General features: G+C 33.1%; 1 pseudogene across 1 annotated transcript; it reads left to right on the top strand.

Annotated features, from left to right (window-relative positions):
• Positions 1 to 3,695: 3,695 nt before the first annotated feature.
• On the top strand, positions 3,696 to 12,317 carry LOC107016521 (annotated as a pseudogene). Its single transcript, XR_003577939.1, has 8 exons — positions 3,696 to 4,070; positions 6,782 to 7,061; positions 8,695 to 8,713; positions 9,306 to 9,359; positions 9,726 to 9,828; positions 11,377 to 11,543; positions 11,634 to 11,747; positions 11,956 to 12,317. The product of XR_003577939.1 is annotated as a T-complex protein 1 subunit epsilon-like (transcript).
• The last annotated feature ends 2,423 nt before the right edge of the window (positions 12,318 to 14,740 follow it).

The raw sequence follows: 14,740 nt of genomic DNA, 5'->3' as shown, positions 1-14,740 counted from the left end.
TTAACTACTAATCTTCCCATGAAATTATGGTATCATTAGGAGAATGTGAAACATTATACAATCAAAGGCACTCAACATTACTAAGAATTTTGGTCTCAAACTTGAGTAAAAATAGAAGGAAAAGATAAGGATATCAACTACCTTACTACTTAACTCATTCTCCCCCGCTCAGGGTAAACACATCTAAAGCAAGCAAAACAACTATAAGGATCTATGACTCATCGTGGCCTTTATTCTAGATTAGATCGTTAGCCTATTCTTTGTGGAAATCATAGTTCATTAGGGGATATTTTATCATTAATCGACGTAGATGATGTGATCTATATCATGGAATTTTGTGATTTCCCCTCATTGAGAAGAGGTTATCCTACTTACAAAAGTACGGACCATATCATCTAGCTTAGGTGGATCCACTAGTTATGTCTATCAAAGACAAGTCCTAGGGGAACACTGTTTGGGATGAAGAGATTACTACTATAGACTAAACCTCTACTAACAGTAAAACCTCCATCTCAAAGTCCTCTTGGTTGTAAGTAGAATCTCAATGGAAAATAGGTATAAACATATTATAATTATAATCACAATGCTTGGAAAGAACTAGCAATATCAATCAAATCATACGCTTTACATCGAGAATAACTTGTTTCAAAATCATGTTTCATAAAATTGTTCATAAGACACTAACATATCTAAGCATCTAAATCATGATCATATTATAGTTAAAAAAATCTTTCACAAATCCCTAATACTTCATTTAGAAGCATCCTTAATTCATAAGTCTTCAATTTCATGATACATGCATATATTCACATACATAATTTATATTCATAAAATAAACATAAGAATGGGTTCATATGAAATCAATTTGAAAACATATAATTTAATTAAATTTTGCATAATAAGATCAAATAATAAAAAATTGAATTATATAAATTTAACCCTGAAGATTTGACATGAAACCCTAGAATATTTGGTGAAATTCAAAAGGAGAATTGAGTGTCTTTTGGCTATCAATGGATAAAAGGAATCTATTGATGAAGTTCTCACATACCTTTGGTATAAAAGCCCTAAACAGTGGAGAAGCAACCTTGAAGCTGTGCAGAAACCCTAGTCTTTTCCCTTGAGAGCTTTGAGAGAATTTATACCAAAAGAACTTAGGGATTTAATGGTTTTGAGTGAATGGGAAGGAAATGACATAAACCCCATTAATTAAAAACTGTCGACCACTTTCTACAGAATGACCAATGACCATAGAAAATTTTATGGGCCGTTCTGGTCATCAGTAGAACCAAGTACTAAAACCTAGAAACCGAATCAACTTCCACGATTCTCATTCTACGATTCATAAAACTTATCATTGGTCATAGACCGTTCTTTTAGAATCACCTTTCTCCAAAATATTTCACCATGTTTGGAAACCTTCTACGAACCCCTTCCTACGGGCCATAGTAACTTATACGGAAAAGTTCATAAACCTAAATTTTACCAAAAAATATGACCCTTCCTACGACTGCCTTCTGCAAATATTATGACCTAGTACAACATGTAGATGACTTTTGTAGAACCTACACTTGTGCCAAACTGTAACTTTTTCAATCTACTTTGACTTACTAATTTGTGAGATGTTTCGAATTTAACATATTTGCATTTGTCTTATTGTTAGGTTTTTTAGGGGAAAAGAGAAGTTTACCCTTTTCGTCCACTAACTACTTGTACAATTCTTGCTTATATGGAATTTGATGCTTTTGAAACCAAGGATTACCTACAACAAAGGTTACAAGTATCAATATAACACATCAGACCAAATATCCTCTTGATATTCACCATGTGAAATGAATACCTTCACATTTTTATCAACCCATACACTCTTTCATCATAGTAATAAGGTCTATCTTTCATATGAAAAAATTCTAAGAGTACAAATACAAATATGACCCTTTTAACAATTTAATTTGATGATAAGTTCAAAAGTAAACTGAATACATCAATGAACCCCTAAAGTTGACAGTAACTTTCACTTAGATACTTCAACTGAGTGTTATTCATTTTTGACACCTTATGTCATGCCCCACTATGTCATTTTGATACTTTTTTTTAACAATCAACAAAAGTTACAAATGTTTGTTATACTTGACAAATTAAGAGAAGGCATGTATCATTTTGTTTTTTTTTTTTTAAAAAAAATCAATTATAAGAAGAAGAAAGAAAAACTATTTAAACTCATATCTTAAAAAATATTTCAATAAAAAAATTCATTTTCAAGTTGGTCAGTGCAATGACTCGTATATAAATTTTTTTGGCCGGAAATAAGAGTTTCGCCGGATAAATTAAGGAGACATAATTCTAATTTTTTTTAATGACTTTTCATATTTTCTTTCATAAATAATTCTATTTCTAAATAAACTATATTTTGGTAGAAGAGAGGGAGAGAGAAAAAGAGAGTAACAAAAATGGTGGATCTTCATCTTTTCCGGTGAGGTAGTGATGTTATTTTTTAGATCTAATTTGTTTTTTAAAAAATAAAGTTTGTAAGTTATTTCAATCAGTTTATGATTTAATTTTTTTAAATGAGTGTTTGATTTTTTTTAAATATTTTTTACTCAAAATAAGTACATAATGGTGGTGAAAGGTGAAGGAGAAAAGGAATGAAGACAAAGACTAAAAAATATTATTGTTCTTTTTAAAAAATATTTTCTACACGCATAAAATCAATGCAACACACACTTTGTCAATTTAGTCAAATGTGTAAAAATTATATAGCGAAGCATAACATAAGATGTTTAAAAACCACTAATGGATTTAGCCTGAGAACTAATCTAGAAAAGGTCTATATATACCTCTGTTTAATGTTTGGGTCACTCATGCCCTCGCCGTCCAACTTTTGGCCCAAATATGCCCTTATGGGTGTTAGTTGGTATGTTGGACATATCCAACTCATTTTTCAAATTTTAACTGTCACATGGAATTGTTATGTCATTTTGACCTTAACAGGTTGCATTTATATGAAAATGGAGAGGGATTTGGTCTCATAAATACTTAATCCAACCCATAAATCAATCCCCCCTTTACATAAACTATCCAACCCATTTTTAACAATTTTAATTAATTTTTATTTTTCGGTAAATCCCGAAAATGAGTAATTGGTTCATTAAAACAAGAAAAATATGAAAAAATTAATATAAAATTAACGCTAGGAATTCAAGAATAAATATAGTATCTTAAATATAACAATTTCAATATTTTAATTAAAATTTAATTTTTTCGATAAATCTTGAAAATGAGCAATTGATAAATAAAAATATGAAATTGTTGAATTTAATCAAATTGTTGAATTTACTAATCAATTGATCTTTTTCGGTATTTACTAAAAAAATAAAAATTAATCAAAACTGTTAAAAATGGGTCGGATAGTTTATTTAAAAGAGGGATTGATTTATGGGCTAATTAGATGTTTATGAGTCTGAATCCGTTTCCATTTTCATATAAATGTCATGTGTTAAGGCTAAAATTACATAACAATTCCATGTTGCATTTAAGAAGATAAAAATAAGTTTGATATGTCCAACGTATCAACTAACGCCCATAATAACATATATGGGCCAAAAATTGGATGGCGAAAATATGAGTGACCCAAACTTTAAATGAAAATATATCTAGAACTTCAAATATTTTATTGACATATTTGATCATTTTTGCTTTGGAAAGTAAAACAAAGTTAAACCCAGAAAGAAAAAAGAAGCGGGAGCACCGAGTAGAAGTGAAGGGTTTAGCAATGAACTCAACCTAGGATTCTGAGGAACCACTAGTAGACAAACTATAGTATGGTCTCCAACTTCTTTTTCTCAATCTTGGTGGATAGTGAATCAGAAAAATGGCATTTGCATTCGATGAGTTCGGTAGGCCATTCATAATAATCAAGGAACAAGAGAAGAAAACCCGATTAAGAGGTCTTGATGCTCAAAAAGCCAATATTTCCTCTTGCAAAGACGTAGTTCGCATTCTCCGTACTTCTCTTTGTCCTAAGCGCATGGGAAAGATGCTTCAGAGCCCTGACGGTGATGTCACTATCAGTATTTCTCCTCTCTCATTCTCCTTTTTTTTTTTTTAATGTAATATATGTATATACACATATATATTATGTAAGTTAGATCTACAAAACAGGAATTTGGTAAAGAAGAACAAAGGAAATGAACCTAAGTTAAAGTACAAATAGGGTTTAAAGTCGACAAGACTGAACTAAAAAATAAGAAATTACATGTGCGGGATGTTATCTACATAACCAAATTAGAATAGACTATACGGATCTATTTGTAGTTTACATGACACTTACACAATCTCTGCCGATTAATGCAAGTATAATCCCTCACAACCTCTGGTACAATCTTCTCAAGCCACTCACTTTCAGGCTATTTCCAAATTCTATCACTTTGTTGTTGTTTATTAGTTGTGGTTTAAACTTGTTTTCTTAATTTTCTATTTGCATTTATTTTTTTCTTTTCCTAGTCTTAGCTTTTGTACATGCATGTATAGGGTACTGCATTCCTAATTTTGATGGTTATGTTCTGCAGTATGATCTGACAAATTCTGAGATTAGTATGGTAGAATGAAAAGTTGTTCTTAGATTGTAGAATGACAAAGTTCATTTTTATAGTAGAACGATATGGTTTCTCTGATATGTGAACTTTATTATGTAGTAGATGTTAAGATGGGATTTTTAATTTTTTTTGTGTGGGTGAATTTGATGGGTTTATCAGAGTTCTCTCTCTCCATACATTTCCTTTATGGTTTTTATAATTGCACATGCAAAATATTCAATATGCCTGTAAACATAACTTAAAATTTAATTACTCCAGATCCTCTATATTAGTTGTAACCTCTGGACAAATATATACTTCAAACCATCATACTAGAAACTTGATTTTTGTTTCAAGAAAAGGTATCTCGAAGAGAGAACAAAATACTTATCTATGCTTAGGATCCTTGCGAAATCGAAGCTACATGAGTGCCATATTTTACATTTTGGTCTAATCATGCACTGTGGTATTACTAGGAAATATACTTTCATTTGAGATGTGTGTTTAGATCTATCAATACAACAATAACAACAGACCAAAGTAATCCCACAAGATGGGAGAGAGTAAAGTGTAACCTTACCTTGGAGGTAGAGAGATTATTTTTGATAGATGGTTAGTTCAAAGAAAAACCATTCCAAAGCACTATAAAGAAATAAATAATGGAAATGAAGATGTCATGGATAATACTATCGAGAAGTTGGCAAATCATATTGAACTATAGTTATAACAAGATAAAATGATAATCAAAGTACAAAAAACAATAGATAATAACCAAACTCAAAGGACAAGATACTACAAGAGTAATACTACAACTAAGAATACAAACGAATAAATGAAGACAAAGATGACTATTTTATCAACCTTCTACCTTATTCTTGTCCTATCTAAGGTTATGTTCTCGGTTAGCTGAAGCTCCATCATTTTTGTCTAACCAACTCCCCCAGTACTTTTTCATCCTACCTCTGTCTTTCCTAAACCATCCATAGCTAACCTCTCTCCCCTTTACACTGGGCATTCATGAATCTCCTCTGCACATGCCTGAACAATCTCAATCTCATTTCCCACGTCTGTTCTCTAGTGATGCCATTTCTATCATGTCTTGAATATCGTTTATTAATTTTATCTCTCCTAGTATGCTCACACATCCCTTTTTATCTTTTGAACGTAAGAGTTCTTGACTGTACAACACTGCTCCAGCCTCCACATAAGATAGTCAATCTAACAACTACTTTGTAGAACTATATTTAAGTTTTGACGACACTTTCTTATCACATAGGACTCCAGATGTGAGCCTCTATTTCATCCACCCTGCACCAATTAATGTATGGCATCATTGTCAATCTCCCTATCCTTGGATAATAGGTCTGACAAAAACATACCTAGTGAAATCCCACTGAACAGGATCCGGGAGGGTAAGACTTTACACAGACCTTAGCACTACCTCATGGAAGTAGAGGTTTTAAAAAGATTCTTGGCTTAAGTATCTTAGGTAAGATACTTGAAACCTTATCTCTTTTGAATGACTTGTGTATCAAGTATCACTTCATTGCCAAACTCAAGTTTTACGTCATTGAACTTGCACTCCAAGTATTCTATCTTAGTTCTACTCAACCTGAATCCTTTAGACTCCAATGTTTGCATTCGAACTACCGACTTGGGTCAATTCCGCCTCGGGTTTTGTCAATTAGAACTTTGTCATCCGCAAATAAAATACACCATGATACCTCTCCTTGGATAGGATGCGTCAATTCATCCATCACGAAGGAAAATAAAATGGGATAAGAGTTGGTCGTTGATGCAACTCCATCACAACTAGGAAATGCTCCGACTCTCCTCCCACTGTCTTTACCAAGTCTTGGTTCCATCATATATGCCCTTTATCCTTGATGCAACCCCATTGCAACTAGGAAATGGTCCAAGTCTCCTTGCTCTTTCCTTACTCGAGTAGTGGTTCCATCATATACGTCCATGATCCTTGATGCAACCCCACTACAACTGGTAAATGCTTCAAGTCTCCTCCCACTCTCCTTACCTGAGTCTTGGTTCCATCATATATGTCCTTGATCGCCCTTGTTTGGCAAAAAGAGTAATGATTTGAAAGAATGTTTGATCTTATCTATGTTCTTTTCCCTATCTTGTTCTACTTATGCATGCAAAACTTATTTCTTGTGAGGAGGTTTGTTGATCTTTGGATTTTTTATCCTCAGCAAATGATGGTGCAACTATCCTTGAGCAGATGGATGTTTACAATCAGATTGCGAAGTTGATGGTTGAGTTGTCACGAAGTCAGGATTATGAAATTGGTGATGGAACTAATGGAGTTGTTGTCATGGCTGGGGCTCTTCTAGAACAAACGGAGAAGCTATTAGAACACGGTGTTCACCCTATTCGAGTTGCATTGGAGCATACTGCAAATAAGGTTGAATTTTGTTTGAATGAGTTTGAGCCTTTGATTCAAACCTGCATGACTACGTTATCTTCTAAGATGTAAGTGCCAAATCTAATGCCAACTCTGCTGTTACCTTTCTCTGTTGCTATCTTTTCTTTTAATGATTTCCTATTTCCTAGGTTCTAAACTTTTACTTTTTGACTTCAAGAACATGCTTGTGATTCATCAGAATGTGCATCTTGCACTAAAAGTATTTTGTGGTTATCGGTTTCTAATTACAACTGCAAAAACCCTTCTATACTACTTGTTTGTTTTGATATGGGGAATTGGCATTCTAGTGTGAACATATGAAAACGTAGCAGGGCTGAGATCGCTGTCAAAGTAGTTCTAGCTGTTGCAGATCTATAGAGGAATGATGTTAATATGGACTTAATCAAACTCGAGGGAAAAGTTGGTGCGAAATTATATGATACAGATCTAATCTAAATCGTAGTTGACAAAGATATGAGTCATCCTTAGATGTCAAAGCAAATTCAGGATGCAAATATTGCCATTTGACTTTGTCCTTTCGAGCATCCAAAACCAAACACCAAGCATAAGGTTTACATTGATACTATGGAAAAATTTCGGACTTTACGCCTACAGGAGCAGTAGTTCTTTGATGACATTGTTCAGGAATGCAAGGTAAAATATGCAGAATGTGTGTGTTTGTATATATCGTGAAAGATTGTCTAAATACAGATATAAATGGGTGTGTGGGGTGGAAAGGACATGAAATATTGAAGCTACTTTTTTTATTTATACAGAAGGGTGTTAAATCTTAGGGATTAGCAAAAAAAGTTTGTCACATGTTTTTAGACTTGTTAGTTAGGCTGGTGCGGACAAAGTCTAAGCTTATGCCAGCTGAAACCTTAACCGTAACCGTATGTTTCCCCTGCTCCATTTATGTTACATTATTTCCTTATGAGTCTGTTTTGAAAAGATATCACATTTCTATATGGGAAATGCCCATGTACCCCCTTAGACTATGATCGAAATTTCTGAGACACACCTTAACTAAACTAAGGTCCTATTACCCCCCTAAATTTCTTTTTTTGGTAATTTTGTGCACCTTTTTAGCTTAAATGGCATCCAAATATCTCCTACGCGCCTCAATTGCGTGGAGTCACGGAGTGTGACACATAAGATAAAAGGTGCAAAAAATTACAAAAAAATAAGTTCAGGGGGTAATATGACCTTAGTTTAGTTAAGATGTGTCTCTAAAATTTTCGTCATAGTCTAGGGGGGTACTTATGCATTTTCACTTTCTATATTGAAAATTTTTTTACTTTTAACTTCTCATTTTACTCTTAATGAGAAACTTTTATTTCCACACAAATGTATGGCATTTTAAGACCAAAGTCTTATTGCAACACAACTCTTAGGACATGCTTAAGAACACAAGTTTAAAGAATCTTCCTATCTTCTGCCCAGTCAAAGTGTCAAACTATTTCCTATAAATTCGCTTGTAATATATATAAGTTCGAGCTGCGGAAGCAGCCACTAATGCTTGATTAAGGTAGGCTGTCTACATAGTACACCTTAGGGTGCGACCCTTCCTTGGATCTTTCTAATGCGTGATGCTTTGTACGCTGGGATGCAGTGCCCTTTTTTTTAAAAATGTTTCTTGTATTTTCATATGAGGTTAGCATTGGATAGCTTTTTTGTAGATTCTGCTCCTTTTGTTTTCAGAATGCTTTGTCATTCTATCGTTAGTATTTGGTTTTGGCTTATTTTCTTTTGTTACTTCTTTTCCCAAACTGCTTTGTTATGTTTTTCCTTTAGTCAAAGGTCTATAGGAAACCTCTCTACCTCCCAAGGTAGGGTTAAGGTCTACGTATGCATTACCCTCCCCATACCCCATTTCTGGGATTACAGTGTGTATGTTGTTGTTGATAGCAGTGTAAATATTTGTTCTATTATGCCCTTCCCAACTCCCTATGCAAGCAAACAAATTCTGTTGTTCTCCTATATTTTTGTATATTCGAAATATGTGAATGAAGGGTTGTTGTGTCATTCTCTTATGCTTCGCCATTTCATTGTGAAGTTTCAACACCTTGGTTGTTATTAGCATAAAGCCATAAACAAGTACAAGCTAGAGGGATGCAATGTTATTGAGTTTTCCTGTGTTTACAATATCATTGTTTCAGGGGGTGGGGATATCTATGGTTTTTTTTTTGGGACTGTAAGGAGCAGTTTGGTTGGTTTTTACATGCAAAGATTACCAAGAGCTGAAGTTGCATCCTTTGGTAGTTTGGCTTATTAGGAGTTGGATTTCTAACTTATCTGCTGATATCTGACAGGATGTTGGTGCCACCTTGGTTCCACATGTGATTAGGTGGGAGAATTGTGCCGAGGTTTCAAGAGTTGACACCTAAAAAACATGGCAGGTATTGTTTCAAGTCTCCTTTGTCTGTTCATACAGCTAGAAATTTAGTGTGAAGTGGTGATAGGTCATTGACTGTGTGATATATCACTCATAGATGACTTATATTTTTATGAAATTTTACTCTTCCTCTGTTTACAAATTCTTAATGTCTAATTTCTCAAATGTGTATGGAGATTCTTCTCAATTCATGTTCTATTTTGCATCATATTCATATCCTTTTTAAAGAACTTATGTGAATTTAGGCATTTAACTAGGACTTTCAAATACGAATAATAATTCTTAATGTGGTTTTGGATCTCTATCAATTGCTAAAAGTTATGTTCTATAAGTTCAGGCTGGTCTGGTTATAGAGAAACCATTTGGAACAAGAAAGGACAGGATGATTTACATTGAACATTGTGCAAATTAAAGGGTTGTGACAATATTTATCCGTGGTGGTATGTTTCTGTGACCAGCCATTTAGTTTTTCTATGGAATCCTTCTTGATGTAAACTTTCGGTAGAATTTTAATGTGCTCCTTTTTTTTTCATTTTAAATCCTTCTTCACTGGATTTTCTTTTGGTTTGGGATCTACAGTTTCTAGGTTTGTGTTGTTTCCATCTATGTCTATTAGATTGTGACACTCTCATCAAGTCAACTGTTGTAACTGTATGTTGATCCATGAGTCTTGTTTTAATGAGTGTAAAGATTCTGATACCAACTGAACTTAATTTTGGTTAAAATTATGGTACATGTGTGATTTTCAAGTATGCTTCCATAATTAGTTGGGCAAATGTGGTTGAGGGTAATGCACCATACGGTTCCAATTTCTTTTTAACCCTTTTTGTTAGGTCGGTGACCTCCACCAGATGCTGAGTTCTTTCCTAGTGGAGTTAGTCTCACAACTTACTAATATAGGATGCCAGAACTTTGCGATTGAGGAAAGGTCATTTTCTAATACTAGGATATATGGGTTTTGTTTCCTACATAGCACCATTTGAGCATTTCTTACGTGCACATATTTGAAGATAGTGGTAAAAGTATATAGGAAGATCAATGTTACCTTTATAAAAAAAAAATTATTGGAAGATAACTTTTCCTAATACTAATTTCAAAAAAGAAAAGCACAGGAGGATTACGCAAAATCTTAGGGCCCGTTTGACCATAGATTTTCCAAATAAAAATTGGGGCAAAATTTGGCAAATAATGTCTGTCCATACAATTTGCCATTATTTAGCAAATATTTTTGGAAAATAAACCAAATTTCCAGATACTAGGAAAAACTAATATTTGGGCCAAATCTCATTATTTGGAAACTTTTAATAATTTAAATTTTACACCAAATTTTTATCTTATACAAGAACACCCTCTATAGTAGTTGTTAAAGATTTAAAAAAGTCCCACATCGGTGGCTTTAATGAGATGGGTGGACACCCTATAAGGCTCGGACAATCCTCCCCCTTTGAGCTAGCTTTTGGAGTATGAGTTAGATCTAAGACCTAATTTCACATGGTATCAGAGAAGAGTCTGCCCCCTAAACAAAAAATTGACCACGCACCAGATTCTAAGCACTGAGCGTGAGATGGATTGTTAAAGAATGACAAAAATCTCACATCGGTGGTTAATGAGATGGGTGGACTCCTTATACTTCTTGGGTAATCCTCTTTCCTTTGAGCTAGCTTTTGGGGTTTGAGTTAAGCCTAAGACCTAATTTCACAATGATAACAATCTGCTTAGGGTAACAAAGTCATGTGCTATGTAATACAAACATATGATTAGTTTTGATTGTTTTTAAAACATATGGGTATAATTTATAAATCATATTTCTTTAAAAAGGTGAAATATATTTCCCAAATAGTATGACCTAATACATAGTGAAATTTCACTTAAATTTTTACTCAATAATATTTGCCAAAAGTATTTGGAAATCCATGGCCAAACCTAGCTTATAATACATGAGAATGTACCGATTAGGTTATTTGAACTGTACTTTGATCATTATACAGGTAACAAGATGATGATAGAGGAGACAAAATGTAGGATCCATGATGCTTTATGTGTGGCTACAAATCTTACTCGCAACGACTCCATTGTGTATGGTGGTGGTTCAACTGAGATCTTTTGGTCAATTGCTGTGGAAGCAGCAACTGATAAACACCTAGGAGTTCAGTAGGCAAGCTTTTATTTTATTTGTTCTTGTTTCTACTTTTTTTTTTCTTCGAATTGATTATCATTAGCTAAGCGTCGAACCTTGTATATGCAGTATGCTATCAGGGCATTTGCTGATGCTTTGGATTCTATCCCAATGGCACTTGCTGAGAATAGTGGTCTCCAACCCATTGAAACTCTATCTGCTGTCAAATCTCAGCAAATTAAGGTAATTTTGGCTTGTTAGAACTTAGATATATGAAATCCCTCCACAATCTGATGACTTGCTTCTCAGTCGAATAAATAATATTTTTTTCTCAAGAGATAATTCCTAGTATTTCTGTCACTCGACTAAAAGTAAAATAGACATACTTCTCAACTATTCCCAAAGTTTCTGAGTCTGAAAGCATTATATTATTTCTCATGTACCACAATAGCTTGATATTTCTTACAGGAAACAATCCTTGGTGTGGGATAGATTGCAATGATGTTGGAACAAATGACATGTGTAAGCAAAATTTGTTTGAGACACCGATTGGGAAGCAACAACAGATGCTGCTTGCAACACAGGTTGTTAAGATGATTTTAAAGATTGACGATGTCATTAGTCCATCCGAATATTAATTGATGTTTACATAAATCAAAGTGGACATTTTAGCTTTGGTAATGCTACTCAAGGTAATCTTAGTTCTATGTGGTAATTAAGTTCAAATTTTGGTTGTTGACGAATTGATATGATTTTAGGATTGAAGACGTTGATTAATGAGCAGTGGTATCGCAAAAACTAGAAATTCTTTAATTTGTTTTGATTCTGATCTTTACTATGTGTCTTAGATGAGTTGTGTGAGTCACAAAATAAGATTTTCTTTCAACTCCATAGCTATAAATTTATCCCTTTAACCATCAAAATAAAAGTGACAATGACCACTAAACCCTTAATATGTGAGAGTCAAGCTTTTGCACATGTTGTTTTAGTCGAAGAGGACGATAATCCATAGAACAAGCAACGTTCGGCGGCCTATGGGACTTGTCTTATTTTTTTTTGTTTTAAACCTAAAATTAAGTCATTTACCTTTTATATTGGGTAAAAACATAATTTCCTCTTGGACTTGTCCTGAAAATTCTGTTACATACCTTAACTATCGTAACAATTTATCAGGGAAAATGCTCAATTATCTCCTAACCTAGATCTGAATCTCAGAGACAGACTTATACTATATTAAGGTAATATTATTCCCCTCAAATTAATTTTCTATCCCTTTTCAATCTACGTGGCACTATCTCACTATCTTGTAGGCCCAACACGTGCTGACATTTTTTCAAGCTAGTGCCACGTATATTGAAAAGGGATGGAAAATTATTTATAAATAAGTTCAGAGGGTAATAGGACCTTAGTAAAGTATAAATGTGTTTCTGGGATTTCGGACAAAGGTTGGGGGGGGGGGGGGGTACTTGTGCATTTTCCCCAATTTAATACATATCTTTAGGGGTTGTTTGGTAGAGTGTACAAGAATAATGCTAAATGAAGTGTATTAACAATTCATGTATCGGTTATGTTTTGCACTAATTTACATAATTATTTTTATGCATTATTTGGTTTGGTGCATTAACAATAGCATGGATTGCATTTACAGAATTGTTTGCAAAGATACTTTCCACTATTATGGTGGAAAGATGTAAAAAAGGTTTTGAGGGACAATTGAGTCTTTAATCATGCTAATGCATGAATAAATCATTACATTGCTAATACCTAGAAATTCATGATATTTAACAGTACACACTTTAAGACACAATAGAGTATATAACTAATGTTATACATAGTTTAAAAAAGAGTACAAAACAAAGTACTAGTATGCACGAGGCTAATGCATGATTTTTTCTAATAGACTCAATCCAACAATTATTCCTTAAAAAGTTGATTCAATATCACTTTGATACATGTAATACAATTCTCATAGTATATGGTGTATGACACTTGTTGTCACACTAGCACTACATCAGCACCATAACAAAAATTTATTTTTTATACCTTTTTTTTCAAAAAAACTATAACTTTTCTTTTGTTAGCTATATTTTACACTAATTAATTATTAAAATTCAATAATGATTATATATCTTTATAGCAAAATGGTGAAGAGAAACTTTCAACAATGACTGTCAAGAAAACTACCTTCAATCCGCAGTTGATTTGTGGAGTGGAAGAATTCTTCCATTCAAAATATATCCACAAGAAGTTCTCTTCAGTTTCTTCCATTGATTGACCATGGAAACATAGCTTGTGTTTCACTTCAATGTGAGCAAATTAACTGCGATTTGCAGTTGTAAATGTTTTTTAAATCCGAGTATACATTCTTTGGTCTTTTTCCATGTTGTTCCAGGAGATTTTTTGAAAAATAGGATTAATAGAAAAAAGAATTTCTTCCCATGTTCAATTGATCACTCATTATGTTCACTCAAAAACTCCACCGAAACTCCGGTGGTTGAAAACACTCAAAATATTACCCCTTTTTGAAGTAATTTGTTATGGATTGTTTTTTGTTACTGGTCCATTTAAGCTTATTGGGGTGTGAAGTAGATGAGAGGGCGGGGTATGAAGAAAAGGAGATTGTGAGGGGGGAGGTGTGAAGAAAAATAATGTTGAATATTTGTTCTTTATTCATATACTAGTAAACTTATCCGCACTCCATGCAGTTATGCAAAGTTTTACTGATTTTTTTATAAATTAAACTCTTTTTTGTATTACCTAAATGAATTGCAAATATTTATGAATGACAAATATTCGTGGTTTTAAGTCATAAAAAACAGTTTCTTGCAAATATTTTACTATTTTTCCGTCAATTCTCTGCCAATGCCATGATAATAAAATCAATCCATTAATTTTATTGAAACATATGATCTTACAAAATAGAATCCATGAGTTATGAACTATAATTTTTAAATAAATTTCTGACTGTAGTTGCAATTAACTAAAGAATTTATAACAGCAATAACAGTGTGAAACATAAAATTGATGATTGGTACTTTAATATTTGCATTTTGCACTAAGAAAGTCATTCTACAAAGCTTCATTTCTCACGGGGATCAAAAATATTATTATTAATAATAAACAATAGATAATAAATTACCAAAAAATAATTTTAAAAAATAAATAAAGAATTCGTTACATTAAAGTATTGTGTTATTGTCTAAATAAATTACAAAAACGTAAAGAATAAAAAGAAG

Source organism: Solanum pennellii, chromosome 4 (genome assembly GCF_001406875.1).
Source record: "Solanum pennellii chromosome 4, SPENNV200".
Classification (NCBI taxonomy): domain Eukaryota; kingdom Viridiplantae; phylum Streptophyta; class Magnoliopsida; order Solanales; family Solanaceae; genus Solanum; species Solanum pennellii.
The sequence above is the reverse complement of the archived record's forward strand: the minus strand, read 5'-3'. Positions and strand labels throughout refer to the sequence as shown.